This window comes from Microplitis demolitor, chromosome 2 (assembly GCF_026212275.2).
Source record: "Microplitis demolitor isolate Queensland-Clemson2020A chromosome 2, iyMicDemo2.1a, whole genome shotgun sequence".
NCBI classification, from domain to species: domain Eukaryota; kingdom Metazoa; phylum Arthropoda; class Insecta; order Hymenoptera; family Braconidae; genus Microplitis; species Microplitis demolitor.
The window spans coordinates 2,565,303-2,580,096 of NC_068546.1; positions in this window are offsets into that span (position 1 = coordinate 2,565,303).

The following is a 14,794-nucleotide window of genomic DNA, read 5'->3' on the forward strand; positions in this document are numbered from 1 at the left end:
TTTTTTTTATTTATTTATATTTATTTTAAATATTGGACGCTCTTTATTCGGATATATTTTTAAATATTTATGTCAAAAGACTCCGAAATTTATTTTTTATTTTATTCGCTTTAATATTTTTTTTCTCCCTAATAATGCCCATCGATTGCGATTCTAGTCCACTTGGTAGTTTAATTTTGTAACACTCACTCAGAATTATTAACTTTTTTTTTCCTCTATTTCCATTCATACCACACGCATTATTACAACAAATTACTAATTAATAAACACTCCTTTTAGTTCCTAGTCTTAAAATTAAATAGAGTGCCGTTGATTGGTTAACAAAATTCCAAAATGTCGACAAATTTTCTAACCTCGAAATGCAAGCTCGTGTTTTAAATATTTATTATTAATAATATTTAATAATTAATTTTAATTACAAAATTTTTTCCAATTAATTCAAATATGTACATTTTTTTTAAAAATGCATTTCGAGATGGTTTTTTTTATATATTTAATTTTAATATTTACATATATTTATAACCATTAATTTCTAACGTAGAAAGTATTAATTTAGAGGAAAAAATGCCGACATTGAATTTATCAACGGCGGTAATTTTTAAATTTATTTAAAATTTTTCGTTTTAAAATGTCACATTCTCGGTTCTTATAATTTGTTGTTTAATTTACAATTATTCTACGCAATATCGCTGGGAATTTTATTTTCATTTTTTAAAACTTTTTTTTGTTTTAGTATTTAAATATTTATTTTTTTCACTCACTCATTCATTGTCAAGTTACCAAATGATTGAGTTTTTAAACATCGCTCGTCAATGTTTGTTTTTAGTTTTTTATTATTTTTAAACTTGTCTTTTTGTCAAGCTTTAATTTTTTGGGAGTACCTATTTACAAAATTCAAAATTTCGGTTTTGTCCGAATTTCGAATTGTCCATATTTTGTTTTTGTGGTTTTTTTTTATATGTGTAATTTAAAGGCTTGTCTTTTTAAAGATAATAAATATTTGTTTGAGCATTTTCAAAAATTTTATTTTGCATAGTCATTTTCAAAAATTATCAATTCGAAATATTCCTTTTTGTTTTCTTTTACTTTAAATTCAAATTCTGTACAAACTATTGAATTTACATAAAAAATGTATATGACCTTTTTTGTAGGAAATTAAATTTCCTATCAGAAAGGTCCTTATCAATTTTTATATAATCTCAATAATTTTCAAGTTATCGAAATTTGAAATTTGAATTTTTTCATTTTAAAATCAAAAGTTTTTTTTGCTTCACTTTAAATTGAAATTCCGTCTAAACTATCAAATTTTCGCAATATTTCATAAAAAACTTTTTGATAGGAAATTAAATTTTCTACAAAAAAGGTTTCTATAAATTTTTACGTCAGTTCAATAATTTATGAGATATTTGAATTTAAAGTAAAACCAAATATTGTCAAAAATAAATTTTGAATAAAATTTTCAAAATTACATTTTGCTCCTAATTTTTTTCATGAAATTCAAATGTCTACATACAATTCAAAATATTTTTGAAAAAATACTAATACAAAAATTTTTATCAACAAACAAGCCTTAAAATTACAAAAAATTGAAAACTAATTTTTGATTAAAAAAAAAATCTTAATTAAATTTTGCACGTTTTTTTCAAAATTTTCTTACAGTATCCATAAATGGATCGTGATGCTTGTCTTTTAAGTATTTAATTTTTTTTCGTATTATTGCTAATCCATTAAAACAAATTAATCAATTAATTTAATAACTAATAATAATAATAGTAATTATAATAATCATTATTAAATTATCAATTAAAAATGGAACAATTTATAAATAAAATTCTTAACTGCAATCAATTGTTTCGAAATTGCACATTTTATTTAATAATCACATTTTTTTTAAATTACATCAAGTTCAATGAATGAATTAATTAATTAATTTATCTAATTAATTAATTTTTTTTTAAGTATAATGAGATTTTCGAAACACTTGATAACAATTTTACTTTTAAATAAAAATGCTTTACAAACAAAATTATTACAAAAAAATTTCTTTTATAACTAATATAACTATAATAATAATAATAACCATAAAAATTAATTATATTTCTTAATTAACTAATCAATATTAGCATTTATAACTTAAATTGTTAGTCAATATAAAAGTCATTTATCGGGTATATTGGAACGCATTAAAACTTTTTTTTTTTTTTTATTATCGAAATTTTTTTATTTCGTTTTTTTTTTTTTGGAAAAAAAATTGCTTTTCATTTTTTTTTTTTTTTTTTTTATTAGTGTGCAATGTAATGTATTTGTCTTTTTGTGTTCAAAATGTATGTAAAAAATGCGATTTAAACCCGATAAAAAAAATAAAAGTTGTAGTATAATTAAATAATTTTAAATTAATTAATTTATTTATTTATTTATTTTTAAATGCATTAGAAATTTTGCGACAATTATCAGCGTATTTTATAGATTTTTATAAAAAATAAAATAGAACCGAATTTTTTATTAGGAACACATAGTCCCGAGTTCGAAACCGGGTTGTGAACTTTTAGTGAAATCAAAAAAAAGTTTTTTTTTTTTAACTGATAAGTAAAAAAATTTGCCTCCATTTCTTTTAAAAAATAATTTTAACACACGTAACTAAATTTATCACATTCGGTTATAAAAATACACGCAAACATTAAAAAAATACAACACGGGGATTTTATAGATAATAAAAGTTATCTAATTATTAATTAATAATAATAGCAATAACAATAATTCTAATATTAATAATTAATTAATTAACTAACAATTAATAATTTTATTCAATAAAAACTTAATGATAAATTTTTAAATAATAATTATTATTTTTATTTATGACAGTTTATTTTATTGTTAATTAGTAGTTGTAGTATTGGCAGGAGAGTCTTAAATTATGCTTTTTTTTTAAACTAAAAATTATAATTTTTTAAACTATTTTTGAGAAAAAAAATTTCCTAATCAAAATAATAATTTTTTTTTTATTCTTAAGAATTTAATTACTAGTTTTCTTTTTTATAAATTTTTGTTTTTTTTTTGTCAACTAATTCTGACTAGCAAACAACTCGATGATATTTATTATAATCATCAATAATCTCATTAATTTATTTTTAATAGCAAATATAATTATTATTTATTTTTTTTTAAGTAATTTTACTACACGGCGTAATTATTTTTTAATTTAATGAATTTTTTAGACAAAAAAAATTTTGTCATTTATTGGAAAAATAATAAATTTTAATTATTTTGATATGCGTAATTAATTTATAAATTTTAATTTTGAAATAAAAAATTTGAAAAAAATTACTAAAACTAAATTTCAAATTTTATAAAAAATTTCTATAATAAATAATTATAATAAACTGTGTAATGTCAATTTAACACGAAATTTGAAAAAAAAAATTCAAATAATTTCAAAATTGTTATAAAAAAAAATTTTTGAAATTTAAATAATAATTTTTCAACCTCTACAGAAGTCAAAATTTTAAATTTGAATATTTTAATGATTTTGAATTTCCTTATCATTAATTTCTTATTAAATTATCAAATTTTGGATTTAATTTTCAAAATTCAAAGAAAGTCAACAGAGCTTCAATTCCTTTTTTTTTTTTTTTTTTTTTTTTTTTTCAAATCATAATTTTGAATATTATTTTTTTTTAATTTATTCTATTGGGGAAAGTGGGGTAAAATGAGCTTACATTTATATTACATATAAGCCCTGTTTTCTTAAGGGGCCCATTTTGCCCTACTCTCCCTTATGTTTTGAATTAATTTTAATTTTCAAAAAATTTCTTAACAGAAAAAAAAATTACCCGTGTACAAAACTAAAAAACTCTAAAAAATTAACCAATAAGTTTAAAATAATTATAATCTCTAAAAATATTTCTCCACAATTAATAACTAAATTATTTTTAAAAAAATACACTGAATATTTTTTTCAAAATCTTAATTAATGACTTCTTCTCCAGCTTCAACTTCAACTACTCGCTCACTCAAATAAAAAAAAAGCAAACTTGAAATTTTTTTATTTTATTAAAATGAGTTTAATTATCTAAAAAAATTGCTCGTTTAATAATTAATTATTTAAGAATTATAATTAAAATAAAAACTTAAAGTCAGTCATTTTGCACATTTTAGTAACCATTAACTTTTTAATAATTAACCTTTAATATATTTAAACATAACTATGACATTATTTAATAATAATAATAAACGGTAAAGTTAAAATAGCAAAAAAATGAAAACAAGAAATAATAATTACGAACAATTAAAGTAACGGATAGAAGGCTGCTTAGTTAATTAATTAATTAATTAATCTAAAAAATACGCTTGCAATTGTCTTAATATTAGTATAATCATTGTATATCGTAGGTCGACGCGGTCGAATCTGCGACGTCGGTAATAGTAACGGATTGAATTTAATATTTCAAAAATTCAAAATAAATAAATTTTATTTATTTATTTAATTCGGATGTTTTTCAAAAATTTTGTTTTTTTTTTTTCATCAATCGCGTACTATTATTTAAAAGTAATTACGACATACGCGTGTCGAGTGGGAAGCGTGGGACGAAAAAACGCACAAAATAATAACCGAAGCTTCAAAAATTCATTCGCACTACATTTTTTTTTTATTTTTTAAGTAATTGTCATGTAATTTTTTTATTTTCACACTTTTACTTCAACTTTATTTAGATTTTTTTTTTGCATTACAAGGATCGAGTGTCGAGTCCGATCGCCGATTTTTTTTTTATAAAAATTCAACGGCTCGAGAACGACGTAACGAAAGGAGGCATTTTTGTCAACGCTGATAGTTTGTCCTACAAACTTTTTTTTTTGTTTTTTTTTTTTTTTAAGTTCTAAATTTATTACCAATTTGTACTTTTTGACTAGATTCGAATTTTTTATTTTTTAGTCAATTTTGTAAAAAAAAAAAAAAAAGTTTGTAAGATTTAGTGCGTCGGTGTATTTTTGCCCAAAAGGGGACTTCGATCAAACTTAATCAATACCATTAACGATCATATTTTTTTTTATTATTTAATGTGTTTCTATTTATTTTTTTTTTATTAATTAGAAAACACATTAAATAATTAAAAATATGATTTTTCAAATTAACTATAACCTGCGCTGTGTTTTAAGATAAATAACTGTACGTAAAAATTTAAAAATCAGAAACTTAACGTTCGCATTTTTTTATTTTTTGAGTTTTTATTATTTTTAATTATCTGTCAAATTTTTTTTTTTTTAATTCAAATTAAAATTTTAATTTAAAAATTATTTAAAAATTAATTTTTCCTGACAGAAAAAATAACTGACATTTTTTTTTTTAAATTATATGAAAAAAAAATAATTATGCAAAATAATGAAAAAAGACAGATAATTAAAAATAAAAAAAAGCTCACAACAAAAAACAATTAAAAAAATTACAATATCGCGAACGAACATGAACAACGTGTATGTGAAACATTTATTACGGGGACTTCCTTGAGCTTTGATTATTTTTTTAAATATTTTTATTTTAAATAATTATGTAATTACTGATTAATTATCATCAATTTAAATAATTCATCAATTTATTTGTTATTTAAAATTTTTTTAATTATTATTTTTATTTCACCATTGGAAAAATGTCGGGTGGATATTTTGTGAAAGGGAAGTTTGTATGTGTAAAATTAAAATGCCATAAGTTAATTGTAACTAAAAAGATTTTACTCGGATACTATTAATTTAAAAATTCTTTCTCTTTTTTTTATTACGGGAAACCCTCTAACGCTCGATCAATCATGTCGCGCCAGTTGGAGCAATCGCGGGAAAATTTAAACAGCAGTTACTTACTCATTTCATTTTTTTTTATCCATCAATTTTTAACTCGACATAAATGAATCGAGCGTCAAAGGCGTCTTAAGATTCGTATCCGAGTTCCGATTATTTAAATCCCCTAGTGAATGCCTTCGCGATTAGAGAATTAAAAAACACGATGAAAATCGTATTCTTTTAACCTGTTTACTTATTATCTATTGTATCCGGATAACATTTTTAATTAATTAATTATTTATTTATTTATTTTTGTTTATTAATAATTATATATATAATATATATATGCATTAATTATGTAAGGATTAAATGTCAAATTTTTAATTACTTTTAAAGACTTATTTTTTTTTTTCGAGCATCTAAATATGACATGCTCTAGTTTTTTCAATTATCATCATTCTAATCATCATCTATTACTTTTTAAATTGATTATACAATTGCATTAATTGTCAATGCTAAACCTACTAAACACTTAATACATCATTTTCTTTAATTTTCAAATATAAACTTAATTTTTGTTTTTAACACGTAAATGACAAACAATTGATACAAATAATGGAAGACAAAATTTTTTTTAACGTAAAAAAAAAATAATTAAAAATTTTCAACTCAAAATTTGAAAAAAAAAAAAAAAAAATTTTTTTTAAAGAAATTGTTTAATTAATTGTTTATTTAAAATCTGATTGTTTATATCCTTACATTAAATGTTTAAATGCGTAATATCCTGTTAAATAACTTGTTTCCTACTATTGTTTATTGTTTATGAATTCTACTATTGTTTATTGTTATTGTTAATTAATAATTAATAAATTGGTATTGAGTTATATTTGAGATAAATCTGAGTTAATATTTCACTGTAACTAAAAAATTTAACTATAAAGTATAACCCTGACGAAGGCAATCACTCAGTGGCATTGTTTACGAACAATATTACTGTTAACCCACAATCATATGATTGTTTTACTAAATTGTTTAATTTTCAATATTAACTACCAATTGCAAACTATATTTCATTTTTCATCGCAATTACGATTATTTTAGTTTTTCTAAAACAAACAATAGATCCAATTGTTTCTTTGTTTGAGACGGCAATCCTCGGATACGCATGCGTAAGACAATGGGTAGGGATTTAAACATATTCCCGTCAACAAAAGCTCGGAGAATATTTCGAAAAAAAACATTACTTTGACCTTAGACAATACAACAATTATTATCAAACAATCTTAAATATTTTAATTGTTTAAAACAATCTTAATATTGTCGATTGTCAAACAATAATCGCCGCGTTATCTTAAAGCCATGCGATCGATTCATATGTTAATCGTTATAACTTTAACGTATCATTGTTTCCAATTAATACAATAGTACATTGTTTGTGAACGATGCATTAACCAATTTTTTTTTTTTTTTTTTTTTTGTAACGCATATGAATTGATCGCCTTAACAACTATGATTCTTCGATTATATAGTGGACATTTGTAAACAACTTATTCCGGTTTTAATCACGGAGGCTCGTACAGTGTATTAAACATGTGAAAACAATGTTTAACTGACGAGCGGCTCGCACTGCTATAGACTGTCGGTTTTCATGCTGCGCACTTACGGTTCATTAGAACACACGGTATACAAAAAAATTTTACATTTTAAAGTCAATTTTTCCGATTTTTTTTTTTGCCATTGATTATAATTTTTTTGCACTCAGATCATTTTGAATAATCCAAGGAACCCCTCTTTTTGTATATCCGCATATTCTGATAGTAAGATTATTTCATTAAAAAATTAAAACCCGTTTAAAAACAAATAAATATTGTTCATTATTATTTTATTTTATTTTTTTTTAATCATCATTATCATTTTAATTTTTTTATTCAATTTAATAAATTGTTTGTGCCTAAAACAATGGCTCTCTAAGCCGTTGCTCATAAGTCCGTGTTTGACAAAAACAACATTTTATAAATAAAATGTTTTTTTGTCTGATAAGTCATATCCGGGTTAATATATATAGTCACATTTGGATTGTATTTATTATTATTTATCCGTTTGTTTAAACGAGCGCATGGTTACCTATCGAGTCGGCATTGTTTCCAATGTCCTCGGTACCTGCATCCAAACGTATGCCAAAGGCCGCGAATTTTCCGATAAATCCTCAACTAAACGTTACATTTTTTTTTTTTTAATTAATTTTTTTTTGTTTATTTTTTTTGTATAAACACTTCGCGAAACGCGGACCGAAATTTAAAAAAGCCGTAAAAATAAAAATAAAGGAAATTTAGTTATTTGTGTTTCCGTAATTTTGTCGAAAGGATTTTTATTATTTTTTTCGCAAATTTACAAAAACAATTGGCTTTACATATCCGTAGTGTATTTATTTATCAAGTGTAATGTGTAATTGTTTAAGTATTTTATTGTTTGTTTGTTTTATCATTTAAGTATTTAATTATTATTTTAAATAAAGTGTAATGACGTGTTGGTGTGTGTAATTATTGTAAGGCCATATATTGTTTGTAGGTTAGCTTTAAACAAATATGGCCCCGTGTATGAGAAGTGTGTTTCCGAACGCGCACGGGAGAGCGCGTTCCGAGAACCAGGGCTTATTGTAATCCATTATCTAAGTGGGCAACAAAGATAAGTGGATTATTTATTAACTGTGTCTTCCTGTATTTTTTTTTAAAAATTCATCTATGGATTATAGTCGCACAAGATGTCTGTATTTGTATATATTTTATTATTTTTATTTATTTTGTTTTAAATTATTTCATTTTATTTGTTGTATTGGTGTCTGACCAATCTTACCGCGTCATTACAACTTATTTCGCGGATTTATTTTTTAAATTATTTATCAATAGTTCATGATCGAGTCGTATTTGTGAATGTGTATGCGCTGGGAGTATACACCAGCGCATCCGGGCTATGGCATATTTTTTAAATATTTTTTTATTTTATAAACATTTAGCAAATTTACATGAAGAGATTAAGATTATGGTATGGGGTTTATTTAGCAGTTTTTTTTTTATGGTGTTGTTATCATTCAGGACAGATATCTAAATTAAAAGCTGCTTTAGATATCTCTGTACTTAAAAATTATTTGTATTTAGATTTTTACAATATTTTGATTTTTTTAAAATCGTAAATACAAAAGTACAACATTTTGATCCAAATAAATTTTCATTATTTGTATCAAAATTTTGTCAAAATCTCACACTGCGTTAAATCTAGAAATCCAACTAGATTTAGTCGACGATTTTTTTAGTCCTGATAATTTGAATTACCGCTCAATTAACCCCCTTATGAGTACGGGCATATGTAAATCAATATATTTGTAAATTATTTTTTATATTTTATTATTTTTTATATTTTTTTTGGTTTTCTTTACCAGCTTGGCTGATAAAAAAATTTTTTATTTCTTTCGATTACAGAACATACACTACGAGCTATTGTACCTGTGTGTTTTTTTGTTTATTTTTAATTTTTCAATTAACTTTTACTTAAGTTTTTTTTTATAATACATCGCGGGCACGCGTCGGCGCCACGAGGGATTCATAATTTCTGGATCACGTCAGTGTTTTTTTATTTTTATATTTTTTTTGTTATTTTTTTTTTTGAATTTTTATATTTTTTTTGTCAAGTCGGGAGTCCAGAAAATCGACCCTCGGCGCACGGCAGGATGCACCGGGCAAACTTTGTTAGGTCTGTCATTCGTTCCATGGCTTTTAAATGTGTGTGACAACAAATTAACGGCGTGCTGTACGGTGTTATTATTATACTTTTTTTTTTAAAAAACGTCTTTTTTTGTTAACACGATTGTCTGTGATTTTTAAAAATGATGTTTAGGGACCGTTCAAATTTAATTTATTTTTTTTTTTATTTAATTGTTTTTATTTTTAAATTTATTTCAAGTGATTTGTTTTGTTTTGTTTGTTTTTGTTTTTTCTAGAAAAATAAATTTTTTGTGAAAAATTTTTTATTAGCTTTTTTTTTATTTTTTCAATAAATCTAATATGTTTTTTATTTTTTTTTCCCTTCCACACGCGCATCCAAATTCACACACTTTTTGTTTATTGCTTAAAACCATTCATCCAAATAAAGTCCCGAAAAATTAACAAAATAATTTTTTCATTGATTTTTAAATTTTGATATTTTTTTTTAGTGCGATTTTTATTATTATTTTTTTTTTGTCAATGGTAGCAAGAATTTCGTTGGAAGGGATTTAAGGAAAAAAAAAAAATAAAAGGAAAATAAAATAAAATAATAAATTGGTCCCTATCCGATTTAAAAATAAAAAAAAGGCCAGTCGTGCCATTGTGCATCTGTTTGTTGAATTTTCATTTAAAATTGTGTGTAAAAGTGTGTGTTGTTGGTTTAAAAAGGCTTACATCTATCCTATTTAACTGTACAATCCATCGCAATGCCGTAATTTTTTGTTTTTGTTTGTTTTAATTGTTTATTTGATGTTGATTTTATTTTATTGATTTACTTTATTAATAAATTACTTAAAAGTGTGCGTGTGTATTTTGTTAAGATGTGTAAGTCCGAATAAATAAATAGGAAATGTCGGTCGGTACGTTTATGTACGCCGATAATGACGAACATAAAAAAGCTCGAATTATTTATTATTAATTATTATTATCCATGAAAAAAGGTATTTATTTTGTTGGTTACGTGAATGAGGGTATGCACTCATTCAAACGCTTTAGGTATTTACACTGACAAACTAACCCTATGTATTATTATTTATTGTAATAACTGTTTAACTTTTTTTTTTCTGTTAATTATGATGCGAAGTAGTTTATGCAATTATTTACTCGTACAAACTGATCGTTCTGCGGTTTATTCTGAGGTGTATTTACAGTACATGAGTTTAAATTAAAATGGAATACAATCTGTAACTAAAAAATTTTTGGGAAGATAATTTTTGGAGATTTTATTTTTTTTTGCTGGATCACTTTTTTATTTTGAAACTTTTTTTTTTATTTTTTTAAATTGGTAATTAAATTTAATAATAATGAGAAATTAAATGATAGTAAAATTGACGTCTAATAATTTTTTGATTTTTTTATAAACGATAAGTTACGAAAAAAAAAAATATTTGAAAAAATTGCACTTGTAGTTTTTTTAATTTTCTACATGTAAATTTTTTTAATTTTTTTTTTTTTTGTAAATTAAATCGTTGAAAAAAAATCCGAAAATTATTAATTGTCTGCTAATTTTTGAACCGTAAAATTAATTAATTTTTACTTTATGTCAGAAATATATTTTTAAAAAATAAAAAAAAAATTTATTAATTTTTTATTTTGAGCTTTTGAAAAAAAAAAAAAATCTCAAAAATATTTTACTCGAGGTTTGAACTGGTTACAAAATTTGAATTTTTCAATTTAATGAAAAATTTCCTATAAATAAAAATTATGAAATAATTTAATTTGGTTCATATTAAAAAAAAAAAAGTATCAAAATAAGTGATCCAAACGCAAACTGTAGCTTTTACGATGAATCCTTGACATTTCATATTTATATGTATATATTTATACACAAATATATATCTCATTCGGATAGTGAGCAGCCTTAGGTGTTCTCATATGTATTAAAGATGTTATTTATTAATAATCATTATCATTATTAATTATTTAATCATTTAAATTCCCAATTGTCGCATTTCCTATAAATCTTTAATTAATTCAAATCCGTAATTTTTATTAATCAGTAAGGCTACGCGATTGGAAAACATCCGAGGAACGAAAAAAAATAAATAATTTTGTTTTTTAAATTCTTATTTAAGTCTCTATCTCTCTTTTCAATAATCTTTAATATTATTTGAATTTAAAACAAAAAAAATTACTTTAATTCTGGCCCAGACGGAAACTAAAATAATAAAATATACATTTTTTTTTTTCAAAGACTTAGGAACGGGTTGAAGGAATTTAAAATAATAAATTTTATTTTTTCATAAATTTTGGGCAGAACGAAATTCGACACGCTTCCATTCATTCCTTATTCTTCAGTCTGCGATAAATCCCATTAATTTTTAATTTAAATTTAATTTTTAAAAAATCAAACATAGATATTGTCTGTTACGTTTTCGTTAATTATTTTATTTAAAATCTCACTAAGCCACGTTTAAATTGACACATCCGAATTTATCGAGTGAAAAAATGTTTAGAAAAATAATAATAATAAATAAAAACAATTCAATTGTTCAAAGCCAATTGGTGGTAAAAATTTAATTTTTAAAAACAATAATAATATTAGTAATAATAATAATAATAATCATAATAATAATAATAATAATAATAATAATAATTATTTGAATATATTATCAGAACAATAAATCTCTCCCATCCCCATTTTAAATTATTTAAAGTTCCCATTTAATTATTTTAATAATTTTCTTTTAATATTGCGAGAACGTAACGATTTTAAATCCTTTATTTTACATTACATTTATTATTTATTTATTATTTATTTCTTTTTTTTATATTTCAAATTGTTAATTTACTTTTTTAATAAAAGATTATTCGAAACCGACGCAAATGTTACGTTGTTCGAAAAATAAAAAAATATTTCGCTTATTAACGATCACAGGACCTCAGATTACCTCAACCACACATCAGGACTCTAATATACATATTTATACATACATATATTTATATATATATATATATACATGAATATACATATATATTACTGTTTAAAAAAAAAAATTCTTTTTTGTTTCCGTATGGAAAAAATTTTGTCGGCATAGAAAATTATTAGTTTAATTTTGCAGTTTAAATAAAGAAGCGGCAAATTTAAAATTTAAATTTTCGAAGAATTTTAATTGATTTTTTTATCTTATTTTCTGACAGGAGATTTTTTTGAGAAGAAAAAAAATGGGTGTTATATATATTTTTGTAGAGAATTTTATTCTCTGTCACTTTGTTTAGAAAACCCAAGTCTCAAAATTTAATCGCTTAAAAGTTACAGCGACTCAAAACTCGAATTTATTTTTAACTATCAATTTCTTTTTAAAAATTAATTTTCACAGATGTGGAAAATTTAAAATTTTAAAAAAGTAATTGACATTGAAAATTTCTGGAGTCAAAAACTTTTTAAAGGTTCAAAAATTTAAACGCGCAAAAATTATAACGATTTAAAGTCAAATTGATTTTCAACTAGTGATTACTTTTCATAGAATTGGAAAATTTGAATTTTTAAAAAACTAATTGCCATTAAAAATGCCTGGAATTAATAACTTTTCAAAAATTTGAAAAAATTTCGTTATTCTAACTTTCGAAGATCACATGGGTCCAAAGACCCCAAACGATTTTAAATTCTATCTTTCTAGATTTTATTTCTTTGAATTTTAAACCCAAAATATCTCAATAAATATTCAGTTTTCCAAAAAAATATTAGATAACTTTTTTTTAGAGACTTTAAAGCCCTACAAAAATGTTTATCTGCAATTTTTTGAATAACTCAATATTTACAGAGATATTTGCAAAAAACCAATCACATTTTTTTTTCGATAAATTTTATATTTTCGATGGAAAATTTTGAACTTTGTTTATTAGAATTCATATACTTTTTGGAAAAATAATTTTTTTATCGATCACACATCAGAATATATTTGTTTTCTAACAATTTGCCACAAGATTTAGTGGAAAATATTTTAAATTACCTAAGTTGTAGCTTTTTTAATGTAAAAGTTATTTTTTCCATATTTTTTTTTTTTTTTATCAAAATTTATAATAAAATAATATCTATCTAAATAATATCTATTAAATTTTTAGTACGAATATTGACTAGTCTAATTTTTGTAACCAATCAAAAACGCTGGGGTCCTGCAGATCCCATGTAATCTTTGAAGGTTAAGTTACTTGTTGTATATAAATTCAATTAAATTTTCCAATTATTTTAAAAATTTTTGAATAATTCATGACTTTTTTTTATACCCACACAGAAAAAAAATTGTCTGAAAGTAAATATTTTTGATTCAAAAAAATATTATTTCTAACCTCAATTTTCTTCAATGAAGTAGAAATTTCTGAGCAAGACGAATTTTCTTGGCTCAAAACCTTGACCGTTTTTGAAAACGTTTGTCTTAAAAAATATTTTCTTGACTCAAAATTTTTTTCCGTGCAGATATTTACTAATGACTCATTACATCTTATAAAAAAAACTGTTCATATTCTTTAATTTCAGACAGTAATTAACCTCAAATTTGACTTTTAATCCACCATATTTTTCAAACAATCAAATTTACTGACTCGAGTCTCCCAAAATTTTCAGCAAAATTCTTTACAAAAATATTTCATGTCTTTTTTTATTTTCAAAAAAATTCCCGCGAAAAACCAGAAAAAATTTCTACTTAAATTTGAATTAAAGATCCGCCATTTTTCTATTCCATTTGCAGAACAGACAAATTTTCCACGTCAACGCCTAAAAATTTTTCCATACGAAAGCACAAAAGAATACTTTTTTTTGAAACAGTCTAAAATATATATATATTTATATATATCAATCATACTTCCATCCATAAATTTATTTAAAACATTCAGTCACGTCCATAAGTACCCGTGCAAATCTCACGCACTTCCACTCGATTAATTAATAATCAATTAATTATTTATTTATAATCAGAAATAAAAAATTGCACGAATAATTATGAACCCCAAATTCACACTAGTATCCTAAACTTAATAAACCTATACTTTATTTATTTATAATATTTATATATATATATAGTATTTATTTATATAGCATTTTATTTATAATTAAATTTTTTTTAACTCTCATGAAATTTTACGAGACGAAAAAAAAAGTCACTTGCGCGTTATCAGCGTGTTTGTGTTCAGTGTAAATTATGTACGCTTAATATATATATATATATATATATATATATATATATATATATATATATATATATATATATATATATATATATATATATATATATTTATAGATATATATAACTGTAATATTTTGTTCATCT